Below are 23,342 nucleotides of genomic sequence, written 5' to 3'. Positions count from 1 at the left end.
ACCACATCATTACTATATGTTCCTCTCATTTCCTAGATTTTTATGACCACACATGTTATTGTTAGAGTTGATATGAGAACAATTGGCATCTAATGATTGTTAGAATACATATTATGAGCATAACATCAGGATTGCTATATGTTACTCTCGTTTACATGATTTTTATAACAACGCATGTTATTGCTTAGAGTTGATATGAGAACAGTAGTAGTAAGTGCTATGGTAGAATATGAGTAGGCGCTGTCATAGCTGTTTTCCTCTCATTGTTACATGATGTTTGAACCATGACATATTGCTAGAATATGAACGCCATTGGCTTATTTTTTTTTAACTTGGGGTATGATTATGACCACGGCATTGCAATTCTATGTCTATGATATGTGTCACTATTATAATAAGCTTAATTCCACACATACTCTGAACATGATTGTTTATTTTTGTCCTTTTGGTCTCCAATTTGAATTGTTGCAGCACACGCAATGCGCTGGCCTTCATGATTCCAGGACCTGGAATCATACCAGCCGATGGGTGGTGGTTTATCACTCGTTCAGCTGACGGCGGTCATTTGATGCTCATTTGCACGTACCAAATTGACCAAACCATTACATCAAACCACATGCAGTACAATGCGTGGGGCATTCGTGACATTGATGGCTATGGCTGCTTCGTGTTCGAGAAAGATCCCAGCTCCGTTGGGCCAGGCGTATTCAACTGGTTGCGGGTTTATAGCCTCAACAACCACTCCTTGTTCCTCGGGTTCAATTATCCGATCATCCAACCAATCATCGATCATATCACCGGCGATGATTACTGTGCTATGCAACTTCCATTCGCGAGGGGGGCTGTGTTTACACATGATACCATGGGTTTCATGAATCACCATATCCAGAGATTCGTCGACACAGCTTGTTGCCAGATAATCTTCAGTGTGTGAAAGGCATCAAGCTTCCATGCGATGGATGGCTTTTGCAAACCCGACATGCGGCGATGTGGTTCATGCCAACAGCAAATATGCACAACTTGATTCGTGCTGATATCTAGACTGAGCCATGTATTTTGCTGCTGTAGCATGACCCTCTTTTGTTGGATATTATGTAATGTTGTTAGTTTGAAGCACTCCTCTGGTTTGAAGGATAGATATCTTCCTAGGATCAAGTGCATCCTAACTCACCTATGTAGGATGTACTGATAATGATGATGGAGATGCTATGCAGAAGCCATATATACATACATACACATATATATATATATTAGTTAGGCTTCAAGTGCGTACTTGTTAGTTAAACCTATGTATAAATTGTGACACTAAATACGACTAGTAAGTAGTACAGTAGCAGTACTAGTATACGTCGGTCAAATTATTCATCATGTCCACACATTGAATTGACGTGACAACACGCTGCGCGTGAGGTGACACAAGAATCCCGGTGGTGTGTTCGTGTATTCTGGACTTCCGATTTGGAGTACCACTTATCTGTCGAAATCTTTCATCATTCACTTAAAACAGTCGATTGATCATACATTGAGTACCATATAACTGGAATTACCGATGCAAGTCGAAGAAGGATTGGCCCGTGCTGCCGGCTAGCGTCAAGTTTGATCCCACGGATCAGGAGCTGATCGAGCACCTTGAGGCCAAGTGAGTGCTGACAACGCGACATTTCAGTCTCTCATCGATTTGTTCATACCAACCATTGACAGCGAGCACGGCATATGTTACACCCAACCTGAGAAACTTCCAGGTAAGACACCGATCGGCCGTCTACTTGCACAAACATATTCCTTTGTTTATAGCTCTATTTTTCTTTTTAGAAACAGACCTGGTGAAGCAATTACAATTTGACAGATAATAAAAAGTGAAACAAGTGACTGCAACATGCCAAAGATGTTATGAAAATGCCAACTAGGTACACTAAAACCTGTATTCCACAATACTGCAGGTATCACACTGAGTGGCCTAAGGAAGCATTTATTCCAGCGCAATTCCAGGGCGTTCAAAAGGGGCGCGTGGATGCGTCGCAAGATACAGTCGGAGTGTGGCATGCACGCGATGTGGCACAAGACCAGCAATACCTTGCCGGTGATGGCAACGGCCGGCAAACGGGCAGCAAAAAAGTTTCTGGTGCTGCACACCAACAAGAACTTCGACCAGCAGAGGACCAACTGGGTGATGCACCAGTACCACCTCGGGGACCTGGAGCAAGAGAAGGAGCGGGAGCTGGTCCTCTGCAAGATTTTCTACCAGACGAACACTAGGGCCGGGAGTAAAAAGATTATAAGTTAGTTTGGTATTGGTAGTTGTACTACCTTGTCGTCCGCAAGTTGGTAGTGTTGTTAACGATCTTTTGGTATGAACTTGCATTTGCTTCCAACCATCATGCCGAGGGTCGACGTGGATATAAAGCTAAATCATTTGTTTCGACACGAATTTTCAGGCACCTGATCTTTATTTGATGGGTAGCATAAGCACCCGCCGTTCGAATTCCCAGTTCTCCATTTTTTTCGAAACAAGTGCATGCACTTATTATCATGATAAAAAAACAATATCCATGCCGCATCCTAGTTATCAGTATGTACTTGCAGAATTCTCTCATTTATTGAGCACGTATATTGTTTTTTCAGGTCGAGCAAGTTTCAACTGGGTTGTAGATTGCCCAGGGTTGTTGTGTTTTTAATAGGCCCAGCCCATGACGACAACTGGGCACAAAGATCCATCAGGTATCTACTGGCCTCTGCCCACCAGCGTTAGTTATATTTTGTCTTACAACATCCGCAGGCAGTTTTTTTTTACTAAATCAAACAAACAACTCAGTTCTATTTTCCTCTTGAAACGCATGTCCTACATCCGTTTTATAATCTCTACCTATAGTTTTACTAGTTAATATACGCGTATCATTATATTGAAAACACATAAAAATTCCCTTTTCATATTTACATCCTTATTTTTGTTGTTTTTTCCCACCTAGCGCTGATTTTTTACCACTGGTTTTCCCTTAAACCAACTAAATTGTCCCAAGTCTTATTTGCTTACAAAAACAAAACGATTTTTTTGGCAAATCAATAAGTTCTTAAAAAAATGTTTATCATTTCGGGATTACAACAGTTCGGACTCCACCGAAATATGCAAAATAAGGTTGAACTTTTTGACCATGGTCCTGGGCAGAAAATGGGCTGTAATAAATTACTTAAGAATTAGCAAATGGGCTGGAAATTATAAAAAATAGCAAATGGGCTTTATGTTGTCTGCCACAGATTTGGAGGCTGACATGTGGGCCTACTAAGTTCACGCGTACACAAGGTTTCTCAAAAAAGAAACTTAGTCAGTAATCGACTCTACCAGCGTCAGACCGTTAGATGTCAATCTAACGGCAATCGTGCTTCTTCAGTCTCTGATCTTCCAGCCCAGCCGCCCAAACCAGCGCCGTCGGAACCGCCTGCTCCCGCCTCTTGTGGCCAATAGTGCTGCCGGGAAGGCCTCACGGCCCCATCATACTCACATCCCTGGCCTGTCTATCCCTCTACTCACCCACACCTCCTGTTATTTTCTGGCGACGGCAGCCAAACCAGTCAACCCTCGTACTCTCCACCATGTGGGCAGCCACTGACGCGTCTTCCCCGGCTCCGTGTCGTTCCCTTCATAGGCCTCGCCGTCGTCCACCGCCCTGGTTCTCTCGGCGCGGCGTGGTCAACGATGTCCATCCAACGGCCGTAGTGCTTCTTCAACCTCTGGACTTCTCGCCCCAGCCGCCCAAAGCAGCGCCGGTCGTGCCGCATGCTCCTGCCTCCCATGGCCGGTTGTGCTGCCGCGGAGGCCTCACCGTCCCCATACTACTCCCACCGCTGGCCAGGCCATCCCTCCACTCACCCACTCCCCCTGTTATTTTGCGGCGACGGCAGCCTCACACCGCAGCCGAACCAGTGAACCCTCATACTCCTCTCCGCGTGGGCATCCACTACCGCGTCTTCCCCGGCTTCGTGTCGTCCCCTTCCTAGGCCTCGCCGTCGTCCACCGCCGTGGTGCTCTCGGCGTGGCGTGGTCAATGTGGTTAACGACCAATTTCCATCGGAAGAGTACTGTACGTGGAGAGGCTGACAGCTGGGTCCACGGCAGCCGCAAGGAAGTGCCTCCTTATTACGCGCAAAATAATTATTCCTCCATCTGACAGCAGGGACCCACTGGACGGGCCACCAGTATTTCGCGGAAAAAACATTTCCCCCCTGACTGCTGGACCCACCGGACAGGCCACCGTATTTCGCAAACAAATGTTTGCCCCTCACTGCTGGGACCCACCAGATGGACCACCGTATTTCGCAAAAAAAACGTCCCCCCCCCCGCTGTCAGCTCGGACCCACCGGAAGTGCCTCCTTATTACGAATAGAAAAATGAATACTCCCCCTGCTAGCTGGGACCCACCATGGTGGGAGGCTGACTTGTGGGCCTACTAAGTTGACGAGGATGGTGGGATTTGTCAACTTAGTCAATATGAACGATTCTAGCTCCAGTGACCGTACGATGTCCATCCAACGGCCGTAGTGCTCCTTCAACCTCTGGTCTTCTTGCTCCAGCCGCCCAAAGCTGCGCCGGTCGTGCCGCGTGCTCCTGCCTCTCGTGGCCGGCTGTGATGCCGCGGAGGCCTCACCGCCTCCTACTACTCCCACCGCTGGCCCATGATATCCCTCTACTCACCCACACCCCATGTTATTCTGCGGTGACGGCAGCCTCACGCCGCAGCCGAACCAGTGAACCCTCGTACTCCTTTCCACGTGGGCATCCACTGCCGCGTCTTCCCCCGCTCCACGTCGTCTCCTTCCAAGGCCTCACCGTCGTCCACCGCCTTGGTGCTCTCGGCGCGGCGTGGTCAATGTGGTCAACGACCGACTTCCATCGGAAGAGTAATGTACGTGGAGAGGCTGACAGCTGGGTCCACGGCCACAGCCTAGTTTTTTTGTGATTTGCCAAGTAAGTCGCTTTGTCAGGCCTGTTGGGCTGCAAATCTTTCAAGACGAGGAGAGCTTCATTCGGCTGCAGAGAAAATGTCCCATCACTAATGAGAAATGGGATGTACATTTTTAAAGCACATCAAACCGGCAATTAGTTTAAAATATACTTTTTTCATTTCGAGATTTTAAATTACATTAATTTTTATGCGTGGAAATTTGTTGGATTTTATATTGATATACAGTTATTTTTAAAATCAGTTCGAATGTGAGTCAAAATTTCGGGATTAAAAACAGTTCGGAATGCACCGAAATATGCAAAATTTCGTTAATTTTTTAACCGTGGCCACAATATGGGCTGTAATGCTAAAAAAATATGGGCTCCAAAAAACCTTAAGAATTAGCAAATGCGCTGTAAATTATTAGAAATAATGGCAGATGGGTTGTATGCTGTTTTCCACAGATTTGAGGCTTTCCTAAAAAAAGGTTGACGCACAAGCAGTGACTGTTGGATGTCCAGCGAACGGCCGTCGTGCTTCTTCAATCTCTCCTCTTCCTGCTCCAGCCGCTCAAACAAGCGCTGGCGGGACTTCCTGCTCCCTCCTCCCTGTGGCCGGCTATGCTGCCGCGCAGGCCTCACCGCCCCACCGTACTCCCATCACTGGCCTAGCCATCCCTCTACTCACTCACACCTGCTGTTATTCTCCGGCGACGGTAGACGAACTAGTAAACCCTCGTACAGTCGTACTCCCCTCCGCGTGGGAAACAACTGCCGAGACTTCCCTGCCTCCGTGTTGTTCCCTTCCTAGGCCTCGCCGTCGTCCACCGCCCTGGTGCTCTTGGCGCGGCCTGGTCAACGTGGTCAACGACCGACATGCGTCTGAAGTGGCCTATACGTGGAGAGGCCGACAGCTGGGTCCACGGCCGCACGCAAGGAAATGCCTCCTTATTACGCGCAAAATAATGATTCCTCCACCTAAAATCAGGGACCCATCGAAAGGGCCTCTGTATTTCATGAAAAAAACGTTACCGCCGCTGACAGCTTGGACCCACCAGCTATATCTACGCACGCAAGGAAGTGCCTCCTTATTCCGCTCAAAAAAAATGAATACCCCCTGCTAGCTGGGACCCACCTTGGTGGGAGGCTGACTTGTGGGCCTACTAAGTTGACGGGGACAGAGGGCTTTGTCAACTTAGTCAATATGCACGATTCTAGCTCCAGTGACCGTACGATATCCATCCAACGGCCGTAGTGCTTCTTCAACCTCTAGTCTTCTTGCTCCAGCTGCCCATACCAGCGTCGGTCGTGCCTCGTGCTCCTGCCTCTCGTGGCCGGCTGCGATGCCGCGGAGGCTTCACCGCCCCCTACTACTCCCAGCGCTGGCCAGGCCATCCCTCTACTCACCCACACCCCCTATTATTCTGCGGCAACGGCAGCCTCACACTACAGCGAACCAGTGAACCCTCGTACTCCTCTACGCGTGGGCATCCACTGTCGCGTCTTCCCCGGCTCCGCGTCGTGCCCTTCCTAGGCCTCGCCGTCATCCACCGCCCTGGTGCTCTCGGCGCGGCGTGGTCAATGTGGTCAACGAACGACTTGCATCGGACGTGGACTGTACGTGGAGAGGCTGACAGCTGGGTCCACGGCCGCAGCAAGGAAGTGCCTCCTTATTACATGCAAAATAATCATTCCTCCACCTGATAGCGGGGACCCACCGAACGGGAAACCGTATTTCGCCCCCCTTGACTGCTGGGACCCACCAGCTACATTTTCGCATGCAAGGAAGTGCCTGACAGTCGGGACCCATTTGGTCGAAGCGTAGGTAGCATTGTCATTCTGGTCGCGAACGTGTACGTACATATATATTGGTCGATGTAGAGGCGTGCATGTGTCGTAGTAGAGGCGCACACGTAGCATGTACACGTACATACAGCGGCCAGGGTGCAAGAAAGAAAATATGGCCACGTATGTGTACGTACTGTCGGGGTCTCGAATGCCTACTCGCACATACGTACGGCCAAGGCTCGTGTACATGGCTGGGTCGGAACGGAGAAACAGCGTCGTCGTCGTGTTCATGGGGAGGCAACAGAATGCGTCGTGTTCATGGGGAGGCAACGGAATGCGTCGTGTTCATGGGGAGGCAACGGAATGCGTCGTGTTCATCGGGAGGGCTTGGACAGAACAGGCGATGGAAACGAGGCCTGGCGTACCGCAGAACGGAGGAAACGGCCTTGTGTTCGACCGACCATGTTCGAAACGGGATCCTGTTCATCGGGAGGGGTCTGGCGTACCACAAAACGGAGGAAACGGACCTCCTACGGTCGAAACGGGGGTCCTGTTGGTCGGGAGGGGTGTGGCGTACCGCAAAACGGACGAAACGGACTTGTGTTGGAGCGCTACGGTCGGAACAGGGGTCCTGTTCATTGGGAGGGGTGTGGCGTATCGCAAAATGGGACTCCATGGGATACTGTTCATCTCCACCGTCGACCTCCTCCAGCCTCAATGGGCTCCTGTTCATCCAGCCTCCACGGGCTCCTGTTCATCCAGCCTCCACAGCGTGCTACTCCACCGGCTACTGTTCAACCACCCCTCCACCGTCTACTATTCATCCAGCCCTCCACACCACGGGGTCCTGTTCAACCACCCCTCCAATCGTCTACTGTTCATCCAGCCCTCCACACCACGGGGTCCTGTTCAACCACCCTTCCACGGGCACCCCTCCACCGTCTACTGTTCATCCAGCCCTCCACACCACGAGGTCCTGTTCATCCACCCCTCCACGAGCACCCCTCCACCGTCTACTGTTCATCCAGCCCTCCACCACACCACGGGGTCATGTTCATCCAGAGGCAACACCACCGCTCACTGTTCACCCAATCCCCCCCCAGCAATGCTCACTGTTCATCCAATCGATCGGCTTCAATTAGCAGCAGTAGCGAAGGAATCGCTCGATCGGGTTCAGTTAACAACCATCGATCGATCGCTCGGGTTCAGTAACGCGTAGCCTGAAGTGCATTCGCTCGGGTTCCGTTAGAGCCCAACACCTTGCTCGGGTTCAGTTAGAGCCAATGCCTCGCATACACGCGCGTACATGTACGAGAGAAGCGCGCATCGCTCAGCCCCCGACCTCCTACCGTAACCGGGAACTCCCCGAAATTTTCCTCCCCCTCGCTTCTACCATGGTTTTTTCATCATGGACGGCCCAAAGAATGTCATGCAGCTGCGTCTCCAGCCCGCCCAGGACGAAAAGCCCATTTTCTGTCATGATTTTTTGTCATAGAAGTAGGAGCCCACCACATCTATGATGATACCGGGTTTTGTCACAATTATTGTCATAGAAGTGTCATATGTATGACAGAAAAAAAATTGTTCGGCCCAAAATGTCACGGATGTGTCTTTTTTTTGTAGTGACTAGGCTCTGGGTTAATAGGTTAGTCCCAAAAATCATATAAAATAGCATATAAATGCATATAAAACATCTAAGGTTGATAATATAATAGCATGGAACAATCAAAAATTATAGATACATTGGAGACGTATCAGTCACCGCCAAAACTCGAGCTCATGCGCTATCAGGATTCCCTCCCAGATGCTCGGATAGCTGGGGTCGACCTACATCAAACCCTGCATACGTATCTCGTCCTTAACTACCTTGCCTTCATGGTTGTTGTCTGTATCGAGAGGTAGGCACCACATCTGAATTGTACATTATTCTATATTGAAAACACACATCACCCCTTCCCAACGTACATCATTTTGGGCCGCATGCAAGAGGTGCTGGTTTTGTGGTCCCTCTCGTGCGATGTTTATGATAGTTCAATCTATTGGCCCAAGCGGTTTATCGACAACAACAACTTTCATTTGACCAAACGAAAGATTCATTGGTCTGTCTTATGGTAGGTCATGTCGACATGCATGTATGGCCAAAGTATCGATCATTACGTGCATCCGCCCCGCTAACACGAAGTGGGAGGTGGTGGGCCCTGCATCCTAGCTAGGTACGACATTATGTCATTATATATATCCTAGCTAGGTTGTTAGCGTGCTTTCTGGTTTGCAACGCAGGTGCCACCGAATTTATGCATTGTGTATTTAAAGTTTTAAACATCACCAATATTCGTACATATATTTGGCCACTTCTAGGTGATTCTTGACTTCTAGACCCTCTCATCGATCTTCAGTGACGTGCCCAACCGTGGGCCCGCGGGGTCAAAGTTGTGCATTGGAATTTTGAACATCACATACCCCCCTTTTCACTCATATATATTTGGGCCACATGCTGGTGTGGCTGTCTTTTGACCCTCCCTAACGTTAAATTTTGCTGCAAAGACTCTGATGATCCTCAACGGACACGGGGTATAATATCTAAACCGTGTGTGATACAAGTGCGATGTGAATCAGCACGACCGCGCAAGCGCGAGAAAATTAAGGTGGAGGTACTGGCTCAACCATGTGTGATACAAGTGCGCTGAAATCACCACGACCGCGCAAGCGCGAGCAAAGGGTGGAGGTACTGGCTTAACCGTGTGCGATGCAAGTGCGCTGTAAAACCACCACCTATGGAAGCTAAAAGGCGGGTAAGTTTATTTGGAAATTAGGACGAACCATGTGCGATAGACCAGGTGGCTAGAAATATAAAAAACAAACTACCCGCCTTGAGCGTTGCAAAAATCGGCGGATCCGCGCCACTTTTCCTTATTATCATGCACGCATAATGTTATTAGACCGTGCGTGATCTTGGGCACTCCCGCCCCGCATCAATTCCTTTACCCAAATTTTAGTAGCTGTCGTACTTCAACCGTCGCCCACACTCCTCCAGCACCGACCTTATAGTAAAATTTTAGCAGCCGAGGCATCTGAACCGTCGCCCTCCCTCGTCCACCACCATCTCCACCCACCATTGCTAAAATTTTCAGTAGCCGCGGCATATCCTCAAACACCAACCCCCTCCATAGTCCCCACCCACCCCCTCCCCCCCTTCAAACCCTAGCTCGCGGCTGCCGCCGGAGCCGCCGCCGACCCTGCCGGTTGATACGTCCATTTTGCATCATGCTTTTATATCGATATTTATTGCATTATGCGATGTTATTACACATTATGTCACAATACTTATGCCTATTCTCTCTTATTTTACAAGGTTTACATAAAGAGGGAGAATGCCGACAACTAGGATTTTGGGCTGGAAAAGTAGCAAATATTAGAGACCTATTCTGCACAGCTCCAAAAGTCATAAACTTCACGGAAGACATTTTCAGAATATATAAAAAATACTGAGCGCAAGAAGTTCAACAGGGGGACACACCCTGCCCACGAGGGTGGGGGCGTGCCCCCTACCTCGTGGGCCCCCTGGTGGCCCTCCGATGGCCATCTTCTGCTATATGGAGTCTTTCAATGAGGAAAAAATCATAAGCCATCTCCTCGGACGAAACTCCGCCGCCATGAGGCGGAACCTTGGCGGATCCAATCTAGGGCTCCGGCAGAGCTGTTCTGCTGGGAAACTTCCCTCCGGGAGGGGGAAATCATCGCCATCGTCATCACCAATGCTCCTCTCATCGGGAGAGGGCAATCTCCATCAACATATTCACCAGCACCATCTCCTCTCAAAACCCTAGTTCATCTCTTGTATCCAATTCTTGTCTCCAAGTCCGGGATTGGTACTAGTAGGTTGCTAGTAGTGTTAATTACTCCATGTAGTTGATGCTAGTTGGTTTATTTGGTGGAAGATCATATGTTCAGATCCTATATGCATATTAATACCCTTCTGATTATGAACATGATTATGCTTTGTGAGTAGTTACGTTTGTTCCTGAGGACATGGGAGAAGTCTTGCTATTAGTAGTCATGTGAATTTTGTATTCGTTTGATATTTTGATGAGATGTATGTTGTCTCTCCTCTAGTGGTGTTATGTGAACATCGACTACATAACACTTCGCCATTATTTGGGCCTAGAAGAAGGCATTGGGAAGTAATAAGTAGATGATGGGTTGCTAGAGTGACAGAAGCTTAAACCCTAGTCTATGTGTTGCTTCGTAAGGGGCTCATTTGGATCCATGTGTTTCATGCTATGGTTAGGTTTACCTTAATACTTTTGTTGTAGTTGCGGAATCTTGCAATAGAGGTTAATCATAAGTGGGATGCTTGTCCAAGTAAGGACAGTACCCAAGCACCGGTCCACCCACATACCAAATTATCAAAGTACCGAATGTGAATCATATGAACGTGATGCAAACTAGCTTGACGATATTCCCATGTGTCCTCGGGAGCTCTTTCCTCTATATAAGAGTTTGTCCAGGCTTGTCCTTTGCTACAAAAAGGATTGGGACACCTTGCTGCACTTTATTTACTTTTGTTACTTGTTGCTCGGTACAAATTATCCTATAACAAAACTATCTGTTACCACTTATTTAAGTACTTGCAGAGAATACCTTGCTGGAAACCGCTTATCATTTTCTTCTGCTCCGCGTTGGGTTCGACACTCTTACTTATCGAAAGGACTACGATAGATCCCCTATACTTGTGGGTCATCACCGGTCTGCCCGTTCCTCCTAGCTTAGATAATAAAGTTCAGGTTATCCAGCGACTACCGTCGCCCCACTCCCCTGAGTTTTTAGATGACGCCTGCAGTGTCCCTCCCCGCTAGATCCACATCCCCTCCTCCAGAATGTCATAGCCTAAGCTCGACCACGTATCCCGGGGAGCCCGACGAGCGTTCGGCCAAGAAGAGGTTTATCATGGCCTCTCTGGCGGACGCTGGCGAGGTGGCCGCTGTTCGCCCCGACCTGTCGATCCTGGAGTAACACGTCGCCGTGGAAGCCGGTGAAGACATTGACTACATTGTCATGCTGAAGGCTTCATGTCAGCAGGCTAGCGTATTACTGTATCTCGGGAAAGCTGGCTACGACATCAAGCTCGTCCACACCGATAGCTTCACGCGGGCCATGTCACAGGTTAAGTGGTCCATCCCCAACCCCTCTGGTTCAACCGCCGTCAATCTCTTTGACGGCCCTGCCGCTGATCTCCTCCGCCAAGCGGTCAAGGATTTGCGAGCTTTGTACGCCATCGGGCCCATTTTGTCACTTATGAAGGACACGTTCTAGGGCGGCGGCTTGGGATCCTCAATTGCCAAGTCAGATCTCCTCGACCACAACCACAACCACGAGGAGGGCACCCACGAAGGTTCTTCCAAGGTGAAACAGCCCATCTCTGACAACAGAGAGTGCACCATGGGTCTGCGCTCTTCCAACTGGAAGGATCATGTCCATGAAATGGGAGGCAACATTCTATCAGCAAACATTACCTTTTCTAGCTTGCCAACCCGTACCCTTTGTTGTAGTAGCATTTGTCGTGCCGTGTTTAATTATTTCAGTTATGCAAAAATGTATTGTTCAATAGGTCTATGTGATGTTTAAGTATGAATTGTCCACTTTAGTTTCACGAATGGCAATATTTGGTTGTTTATAGTGAGTAGATGCCTTGTTTATTTGTATTTGGTTGTTAGGTTGGTTGGAGTGAGCATTTTTTTCAGTTATCAAACAGATGCCTTATTTATTTATATTTGGTTGATAGGTTGCTTTTTTAGCATTTGTCTAGTTATCAAGCAGATGCCTTGTTTATCTGTATTTGGTTGTTAGGTTGCTTGTTTTTAGCATTTCTCCAGTTATCAAGCAGATGCCTTGTTTATCTTTATCTGCTTGTTAGGTTGGTTGTAGTGAGCATTTGTCCAGTTTTCAAGCATATGCCATGTTTATCTGTATTTGCTTGTTAGGTTGGTTGCAGTGAGACTTTGTCCAGTTTTCAATGGCTATATTTGGTTGTTATACTGGTCATTTATGCCTTGTTTATTTTAGTCATTCACAATGTGTGGTTCATTATGTGCAAGTAAGAACTGTGTCGCTCAACTACATCAGTACCAGTTTGAACGGCTATATTTGGTTCCAGTTATTCCTGATCTAGTTAACACATGCCTTTTATTTTCAGTTTTAGACATTTATCCAGTGTGATGTTTAATCATTACCTATGTTCTACTCATTTTCAGCAATACCAATTTGAATTGCAATATTTGATGGCTGTTAAGCCTGCTGTCGGTAACATTGCCTTCCATTTTATATCTTCTTTAACAGCATGCTGAAACCAAAACATTCAAGCTATCATTTGGAGATGATGTTGTTTACCTTTGATATATTTGTTTGATGTTAAGATTGCTGTACTTATCATGCCTTTCCACTACTTATGCAGGACAACAACGGGAGTGGCCACCATTTTCCGCCGAGGTTAGCTTCATCCCTCGTCTTGTACTCCCCCGTCATTCCATAATGTAGTGCATATAGATCCAGGACTTGCTGCTTGTAGGTACATATGCCCTTGGCAAGGATCAACGCATCGACCCTTTTTGCATATGGGGCAATGAGATATTGATGAACAAGCATCAAGTGAGGAAACTGATAAGGATTATTAGCAAAAAGATACGAATGGTGGCAAGCAAATTATTTGTTTATGCTTTATCCAACGCAATAGTGAGCTGTAGGATGGTAACTACAAACTCTGTAGCCTTCTCTTTTTACTGCCCATAATGAGTTGTTAGACAACAATGTCTGAATCTTTTTCGTTCCCAGTGGTTCCCAAAGCAGTTCACTCAAGATTACCTCGCAAAGTACATGGTTGGTGGACACGCAATGAAAGTTAAAGTATTTCATCCAGACTACAATGAGCATCAAGAAGTCATAATGACGACAGTGAAGGATGGATGGGCAGCCATCACAAGGGGTTGGCCTAGAGTCGCGCACGCCTTACACATGGAGGAGGACACAGTATGGGCATTCCGCTTCACCTTCTCCAGCAACCAGAATGTCTTTCGCCCCTCTCTTTACAGTCTTTAGTACAACTGTGGTTCATCATTCTTTACTTGGTGCTTCTGTAGTTCTTCAGTATATGTACATATGCATTGAATTATGGATTCGTGGTTGAACCTATATTTGTAATAAACATGGTTGGATATGAAATAAGTGATTTCCTACTTTCAGATTCATAACATGTGATTTTTAAATTATGCATTAAATGGATTAATTATGGATTAAATAGGGATTACACTACACATGGTTTCCGAAAGCGAAACGTCTGCGATATAAGCGGAGAGCAGAAACGTTTCTAGGATCCACTACGTGTGCGATCAATCTCCACTGCAGACACGACATTCTCTTGAAAGATGTTTGCGTTAGGCCACCTTGCGCAAACATGATGGACAGCCTTTGCCACACAATTTCTTTCTACGCACCGTGTGTGATGCATTCAATAACGCAAACGAGAAAATTATTATTATCGTGTCCAATGGCAACGCTATCACAAACAATTTAACAGGAAAAATTGTGTGTGATGTACCTATGAACGGAAACCTTTTCCTTGGAGAGACTGTGTGGGATGTACATACGAACGAAAACGTTTAGCGAGGACTGACTATGTGGGATGTACTTGCGACCGGAAACAATTTTGCCATATAATTGTATTTTTTAGCTCTACTATACGTATTTCCGTATTTGAGCACTCGCCGGTCGCACACGACCTCATTTTGCTGAACGTGTGTGCCAGAAGGGCATATCCCCGACGGTTTCTGGGTCGTGTGGGAAGGACCCCCCTATCGCCCAGACTCACTTGGCGATGGTTCCAAACGCCGTCACGGAAAGGGATTTTAAACCGTCTGTTTAGGACCGACGCGCACCAGTGTGAGGGGTTAATCATAAGTGGGATGATTGTCCAAGTAAGGGCTGTACCAAAGCACTGGTCCACCCACATATCAAATTATCAAAGAAACGAACGCAAATCATATGAGCTGATGAAAACTAGCTTGACGATAATTCCCATGTGTCCTCGGGAGCGCTTTCCTTAATATAAGAGTTTGTCCAGGCTTGTCCTTTGTTACAAATAGGATTGGGCAACCTTGCTGCACCTTGTTTACTTTTGTTACTTGTTACCCATTATAAATTACCTTATCAAAAAACTATCGGTTACCGATAATTTCAGTGCTTGCAGAGAATACTACTACCTCTTGAGCATGCGTTGGTTTTCCCTTCAAGAGGAAAGGGTGATGCAGCAAAGCAGCGTAAGTATTTCCCCCAGTTTTGGAGAACCAAGGTATCAATCCAGTAGGAGACTACACGCAAGTCCCTCGTACCTGCACAAACAAAAAAGAATCTCACAAAGGCGATAAAGGGGTTGTCAATCCCTTCATGGTCACTTACGAAAGTGAGATCTGATAGAGATAATAAGATAAGTATTTTTGGTATTTTTGTTGTATAGATTGGAAAATAAAGATTGCAAAATAAACGGTGATAGAAATAACCTGTTGATGGGAGAATAATATAATGGAGAATAGGCCCGGGGGCCATAGGTTTCACTAGTGGCTTCTCTCAAGATAGCAAATTCTACAGTGGGTGAACAAATTAATGTCGAGCAATTGATAGAAAAGCACATAGTTATGAGAATATCTAGGCATGATCATGTATATAGGCATCAAACTCGTGACAAGTAGACCGAAACGATTCTGCATCTACTACTGTTACTCCACACATCGACCGCTATCTAGCATGCATCTAGAGTATTAAGTTCATAAGAATATTTAACGCATTAGGCAAGATGACATGATGTAGAGGGATAAACTCAAGCAATATGATATAAAGCCAATCTTTTTATCCTCGATGGCAACAATACAATACGTGCCTTGCTGCCCCTGCTGTCAGTGGGAAAGGACGCCACAAGATTGAACCCAAAGCTAAGCACTTCTCCCATTGCAAGAAAGATCAATCTAGTAGGCCAAACCAAACTGATAATTTGAAGAGACTTGCAAACATATTAAATCATGCATAAAAGAATTCAGAGAAGAATCAAATATTGTTCATAGATAATCTTGATCATAAGATCACAATTCATCGGATCTCGACAAAAACACCACAAAAAGAATTACATCCAATAGATCCCCAAGAGAATCAAGGAGAACTTTGTATTGTGATCCAAAGAGAGAGAAGAAGCCATCTAGCTAATAACTATGGACCCGGAGGTCTGTGGTAAGCTACTCACACATCATTGGAGAGGCTATGGTGTTGATGTAGAAGCCCTCCGTGATCGATTCCCCCTCCGGCGAAGCGCCGGAAAAGGCCCCAAGATGGGATCTCACGGGTACAGAAGGTTGCAGTGGTGGAAATAGGGTTTCATGGTGCTCCTGGATGTTTTCGGGGTATATGGATATATATAGGAGGAAGAAGTATGTCGGTGGAGCTGCGAGGGGCCCACGAGGGTGGGGGACGCGCACTCCTGCCTCGTGGCCTCCTCACTTCTTTCTGACGTCCACTCCAAGTCCCCTGGATCACATTTGTTCCAAAAAGAACTCTCCTGAAGGTTTCATTTAGTTGGATTCCGTTTGATATTATTTTTCTGCGAAACACTGAAATAGGCAAAAACAGCAATTTGCACTGGGCCTTTGGTTAGTAGGATAGTCCCAAAAATAATATAAAATGGTATATTAAAGCCCATTAAACATCCAAAACAGATAATATCATAGCATGGAACAATCAAAAATTATAGATATGTTGGAGACATATCAATCATCCCCAAGCTTAATTCCCGCTCGTCCTCGAGTAGGTAAATGAGAAAAACAGAATTTTTGATGTGGAATGCTACTTAGCATAATTCTCAATGTAATTTTTTTTATTGTGGCATGAATGTTCAGATCCAAAAGATTCAAGATAAAAGTTTAATATTGACATAAAATAATAATACTTCAAGCATACTAACTAAGCAATTATGTCTTCTCAAAATAACATGGCCAAGGAAAGCTTATCCCTACAAAATCATATAGTTTGGCTATTCATTTTCGTGTCACAAAAATGCTCTCATCATGCACAACCTCGATGACAAGCAAAGCAATTGTTTCATACTTTAGTAATCTCAAACTTTTTTCAACTTTCACGCAATATATGAGCGTGAGCCATGGACATAGCACTATGGGTGGAATAGAATATAATGATGGGGGTTGTGTAGAGAAGACAAAAAGGAGAAAGTCTCACATTGACGCGGCTAATCAACGGGCTATGGAGATGCCAATCAATTGATGTCAATGCAAGGAGTAGGGATTGCCATGCAACTGATGCACTAGAGCTATAAATGTATGAAAGCTCAACAAAAGAAACTAAGTGGGTGTGCATCCAACTTGCTTGCTCACGAAGACCTAGGACATTTGAGGAAGCCCATTGTTGGAATATAGAAGCCAAGTTCTATAATGAAAAATTCCCACTAGTATATTAAAGTGACAAAATGAGAGACTCTCTATCATAAAGATCATGGTGCTACTTTGAAGCACAAGTGTGGAAAAAGGATAGTAACATTGCCCCTTCTCTCTTTTTTTCTTTTTTCTTTTTTGGGCCTTCATTCTTTTATTTGGACTTTCTCTTATTTATTTATTTATTTCCTCACATGGGACAATGCTCTAATAATGATGATCATCACACTTCTATTTATTTACAACTCAATGACTACAGCTCAATACTAGAACAAGATATGACTCTATATGAATGCCTCCGGCGGTGTACCAGAATGGGCAATGAATCAAGAGTGACATGTATGATAAATTATGCATGGTGGCTTTGCCAATACGATGTCAACTACATGATCATGCAAGGCAATATGAAAATGATGAAGCGTGTCATAATAAATGAAACGGTGGAAAGTTGGATGGCAATATATCTCGGAATGGCTATGGAAATGCCATAATAGGTAGGTATGGTGGATGTTTTGGGGAAGATATAAGGAGGTTTATGTGTGATAGAGCATATCATATCACGGGGGTTGGATTCACCGGCGAAGTTTGCACCAACTCTCAAGGTGAGAAAGGGCAATGCACGATACCGAAGAGGCTAGCAATGATGGAAAGGTGAGAGTGCGTATAATCCATGACTCAACATTAGTCATTAAGAACTCACATACTTATTGCAAAAATCTACAAGTCATCAAAAACCAAGCACTACGCGCATGCTCCTAGGGGGGTAGATTGGTAGGAAAAGACCATCGCTCGTCCCCGACTGCCACTCATAAGGATGACAATCAAAGAACACCTCATGTTTCAAATTTTTCACACAACGGTTACCATACGTGCATGCTACGGGACTTGCAAACATCAACACAAGTATTTATCAAATTCACAACTACCCAACTAGCATGACTCTAATATTACCATCTTCATATCTCAAAACAGTCATCGAGTATCAAACTTCTCATAGTATTCAATGCACTTTTTATGGAAGTTTTTATTATACCCATCTTGGATGCCTATCATATGAGGACTAATTTTATAGCCAAAGCAAATTACCATGCTGTTCGAAAAGACTCTCAAAATAATATAAGTGAAGCATGAGAGATCAATAATTTCTATAAAATAAAACCACCACCGTGCTCTAAAAGATATAAGTGAAGCATTAGAGCAAAACTATCTAGCTCAAAAGATATAAGTGAAGCACATAGAGTATTCTAATAAATTCCGATTCATGTGTGTCTCTCCCAAAATGTGTGTACATAAAGGATGATTGTGGCAAACTAAAAAGCAAAGACTCAAATCATACAAGACGCTCCAAGCAAAACACATATCATGTGGTGAATAAAAATATAGCCTCAAGTAAAGTTACCGATGAAGAAGACGAAAGAGGGGATGCCTTCCGGGGCATCCCCAAGCTTAGGCTTTTGGTTGTCCTTGATTTTTACCTTGGGGCGCCTTGGGAATCCCCAAGCTTGGGCTCTTGCCACTCCTTATTCAAAATCCATCAAATCTTTACCGAAAACTTCATAACACAAAACTCAACAGAAAATCTCATGAGCTCCGTTAGTACTAGAAAACAAACAACCACTTCAAGGTACTGTAATGAACTCATTATTTATTTATATTGGTGTTAAACCTAATGTATTCCAACTTCTCTATGGTTCATACCCCCCAATACTAGCTATAGATTCATCAAAATAAGCAAACAACACACAAAAAACAGAATCTGTCAAAAACAGATTCTGTCTGTAGTAATCTGTAGGTTTCGAATACTTCTATAACCCCACAAATTCTGAAATAAATAGGTGGACGTGAGGAATTTTTCTATTAATCATATGGAAAAATAATCAACCTAATCTCACTCTCAAGTAAAAAATGGCAGCAAATCTCGTGAGCGCTAAAGTTTCTGTTTTTTACAGCAAGATCGCAAAGACTTCCTCCAAGTCTTCCCAAAGGTTCTACTTGGCAAAAACACTAATTAAAAACATAAAACCACATCTAAACAGGAGCTAAATGATTTATTTATTAATAAAAAGGAATAAAAATCAAGGAACAAAAATAAAATTGGGTTGCCTCCCAACAAGCGCTATAGTTTGACGCCGCTAGCTAGGCATCTATAATTTTAATGATGCTCACATGAAAGATAGCAATTGAAACACGAAGGGAGCATAATGTAGCATATGAAAATCGCATCTAAGTCTAACATACTTCCTATGCATAGGCATTATATAAGCAAACAAATTATCAAGACAAGCAAAAACTAGCATATGCAAGGAAGGAGAAAGAAACCATAGCAATCTCAACATAACGAGAGGTAATTTAGTGACACGAAAATTTCTACAACCATATTTTCCTCTCTCATAATAATTACATGTAGGATCATAATAAAATTCAACAATATAGCTATCACATAAAATATTTTCAACACGATCCACATGCATGCAAAGTTGACACTCATCCAAAATAGTGGGATTAACATTAACTAAAGTCATGACCTCTCCAAACCCACTTTTATCAAAAACTTCATAAGATTGAACATTCTCCAAATATGTGGGATCTAAAGTTTACACTCTTCTAAACCCACTTTCAATAATATTTCAAACACTATTATCAATCTCATATTCATCATGGGGCTTAAATAAATTTTCAAGATCATAAGAAGAATCACCCCAATCATGATCATTGCAACAAGTAGCGGACATAGCAAAACTAGCATCCCCAAGCTTAGGGTTTTGCATATTATTAGAACAATTGACATTCATAGAACTTATAATAACATCATTGCAATCATGCTTTTTATGGAACGAACTATCAATTATGGGTGCAATAGCAACGATCTCATGTTTAACATAAGGAACTATAGCAAATTCATCTTCATAAATATTGGCAGCATAGCCACAAGAATAGATGGCATCATGTTCATCAAGGGATATTTAGATCAAATCATCGAAATTATAATTATCTATAGATTCATGCATATCATTATTTTCTTCCCAAGCAACAGTCATTTTTCAATAAATTCATTGACATAGACATTATGAGCATAGTTTTCATAGCAATATTTAAGTATTTTTGTCAAAATTTTCAGATTCGTAGAGAGTAATATCATACTTTTCAATCAAAGAAGCAACTTCATAGGAACCCTTAATAGCAACAAATTCTTCAATTTGTTCGATATCGTAGTAACTATAAACACCCTTTGCATAAGAAGATAAGATTTCATTATCATTAAACTCACATATGTAGGGGGGTGTTTTTTAGGGTTCTTAGAGAAACAAGTAAAATCATAAATTTCACAAAGATTCCAAGCATAACACAACAATCTGTTTATTTGATCCCATAAGAGTCTCCCTTTTTGAGACAAACAGTGACGCAAAAAATGAGCATGCTCATCTAAAGATTTCCCATCAACTAGGCTAGTTGTGGTATGAGAACGAGCGCATAAGGATCGAAGATGATCCAAGTAGAACACTTTAAGTGGATCCATATCAATAGATTTTTAGCAAGCAAAGATGCAAGCAAATAGAAGGTCGATGGGAACACAAACAAAGATACATACGAGAAGAAGGCAAAGAAAAGGCAAAGGTGAAGTGGGGGAGAGGAAAACGAGAGGCAAATGGCAAATAATGTAATGCGAGCGATAAGAGTTTGTGATGGGTACTTGGTATGTCTTGACTTGTGCGTAGATCTCCCCGGCAACGGCGCCAGAAATCCTTCTTGCTACCTCTTGAGCATGTGTTGGTTTTCCCTTGAAGAGGAAAGGGTGATGCAGCAAAGCAGCGTAAGTATTTCCCCTCAGTTTTGGAGAACCAAGGTATCAATCCAGTAGGAGACTACACGCAAGTCCCTCGTACCTGCACAAACAAACAAGAACCTCGCAACCAACGCGATAAAGGGGTTGTCAATCCCTTCACAGTCACTTACGAAAGTGAGATCTGATAGAGATAATAAGATAAGTATTTTTGGTATTTTTGTTGTATAGATTGGAAAATAAAGATTGCAAAATAAACGGTGATAGAAATAACTTGTTGACAGGAGAATAATATAATGGAGAATAGACCCGGGGGCCATAGGTTTCACTAGGTGGCTTCTCTCAAGATAGCAAAATTCTACGGTGGGTGAACAAATTACTATTGAGCAATTGATAGAAAAGCGCATAGTTATGAGAATATCTAGGCATGATCATGTATATAGGCATCACGTCCGCGACAAGTAGACCGAAACGATTCTACATCTACTACCATTACTCCACACATCGACCGCTATCTAGCATGCATCTAGAGTATTAAGTTCATAAGAACAGAGTAACGCATTAGGCAAGATAACATGATGTAGATGGATAAACTCAAGCAATATGATATAAACCCCATCTTTCTATCCTCGATGGCAACAATACAATACGTGCCTTGCTGCCCCTGCTGTCACTGGGAAAGGACACCGCAAGATTTAACCCAAAGCTAGGCACTTCTCCCATTGCAAGAAAGATCAATCTAGTAGGACAAACCAAACTGATAATTCGAAGAGACTTGCAAAGATATTAAATCATGCATAAAAGAATTCAGAGAAGAATCAAATATTGTTCATAGATAATCTTGATCATAAACCCACAACTCATCGGATCTCGACAAACACACCGCAAAAGGAATTACATCGAATAGATGCCCAAGAGAATCGAGGAGAACTTTGTATTGAGATCCAAAGGGAGAGAAGAAGCCATCTAGCTAATAACTATGGACCCGAAGGTCTATGGTAAACTACTCACACATCATCGGAGAGGCTATGGTGTTGATGTAGAAGCCCTCCGTGATCGATTCCCCCTTCGGCGGAGCACCAGAAAAGGCCCCAATATGGGATCTCAAAGGTACAAAAGGTTGCGACGGTGGAAATAGGGTTTCATGGTGCTCCTGGATGTTTTCGGGGTATATGGATATATATATATAGGAGGAAGAAGTAGGTCGGTGGAGCTGCGAGGGGCCCATGAGGGTGGGGGCGTGCCCTCCTGCCTTGTGGCCTCCTCGCTTCTTTCTTGACGTCCACTACAAGTCCCCTGGATCACGTTTGTTCCAAAAATAACTCTCTCGAAGGTTTCATTCCGTTTGGATTCCGTTTGATATTCCTTTTCTGGGAAACACTGAAATAGGCAAAAAAACAGCAATTTGCACTGGGCCTTTGGTTAGTAGGTTAATCCCAAAAATAATATAAAAAGGCATATTAAAGCCCATTAAAGATCCAAAACAGATAATATAATAGCATGGAACAATCAAAAAATTATAGATACGTTGGAGACGTATCAAATACATTACTGAAAACCGCTTGTCATGTCCTTCTGCTCCTCGTTGGGTATGGCACTCTTAGTTATCGAAAGGACTACGATAGATCCCCCATACTTGTGGGTCATCAAGACTCTTTTCTGGCGCCGCTGCCGGGGAGTGAAGCGCCTTTGGTAGGTGGAATTTGGTAAGGAAAAATTTATATAGTGTGCTGAAATTTACTGTCACTTGTTACTATGGAAAGTAATCCTTTGATGGGCTTGTCCGGGGTATCTTCACCCCAATCAGTAGAGCAAAGAGTTTCTCCTCAACCTACTGAACCTACTGAAAATGTTTATTTTGAAATTCCATCGGGTATGATAGAGAAACTGCTAGCTAATCCTTTTACAGGAGATGGAACATTACATCCCGATTTGCACCTAATCTATGTGGATGAAGTTTGTGGATTATTTAAGCTTGCAGGTATGCCCGAGGATGTTATCAAGAAGAAGGTCTTGCCTTTATCTTTTAAGGGAAAGGCATTGACATGGTTTAGGCTATGCGATGATATTGGATCATGGAACTACAACCGATTGAAATTGAAATTTCATCAGAAGTTTTATCCTATATGCACCTGGTTCATCGTGATCGCAATTATGTATATAATTTTTGGCCTCGCGAAGGAGAAAGCATCGCTCAAGCTTGGGGGAGGCTTAAGTCAATGTTATATTCATGCACCAATCATGAGCTCTCAAGAGAAATTATTATTCAAAAAATTTATGCTCGGCTTCTCTCAATAATCGCTCCATGCTCGATACTTCTTGTACTGGTTCTTTTATGATGAAGACTATTGAATTC

The sequence above is a fragment of the Triticum urartu genome, chromosome 5 (assembly GCF_003073215.2).
Source record: "Triticum urartu cultivar G1812 chromosome 5, Tu2.1, whole genome shotgun sequence".
NCBI classification, from domain to species: domain Eukaryota; kingdom Viridiplantae; phylum Streptophyta; class Magnoliopsida; order Poales; family Poaceae; genus Triticum; species Triticum urartu.
The sequence above is the reverse complement of the archived record's forward strand: the minus strand, read 5'-3'. Positions refer to the sequence as shown.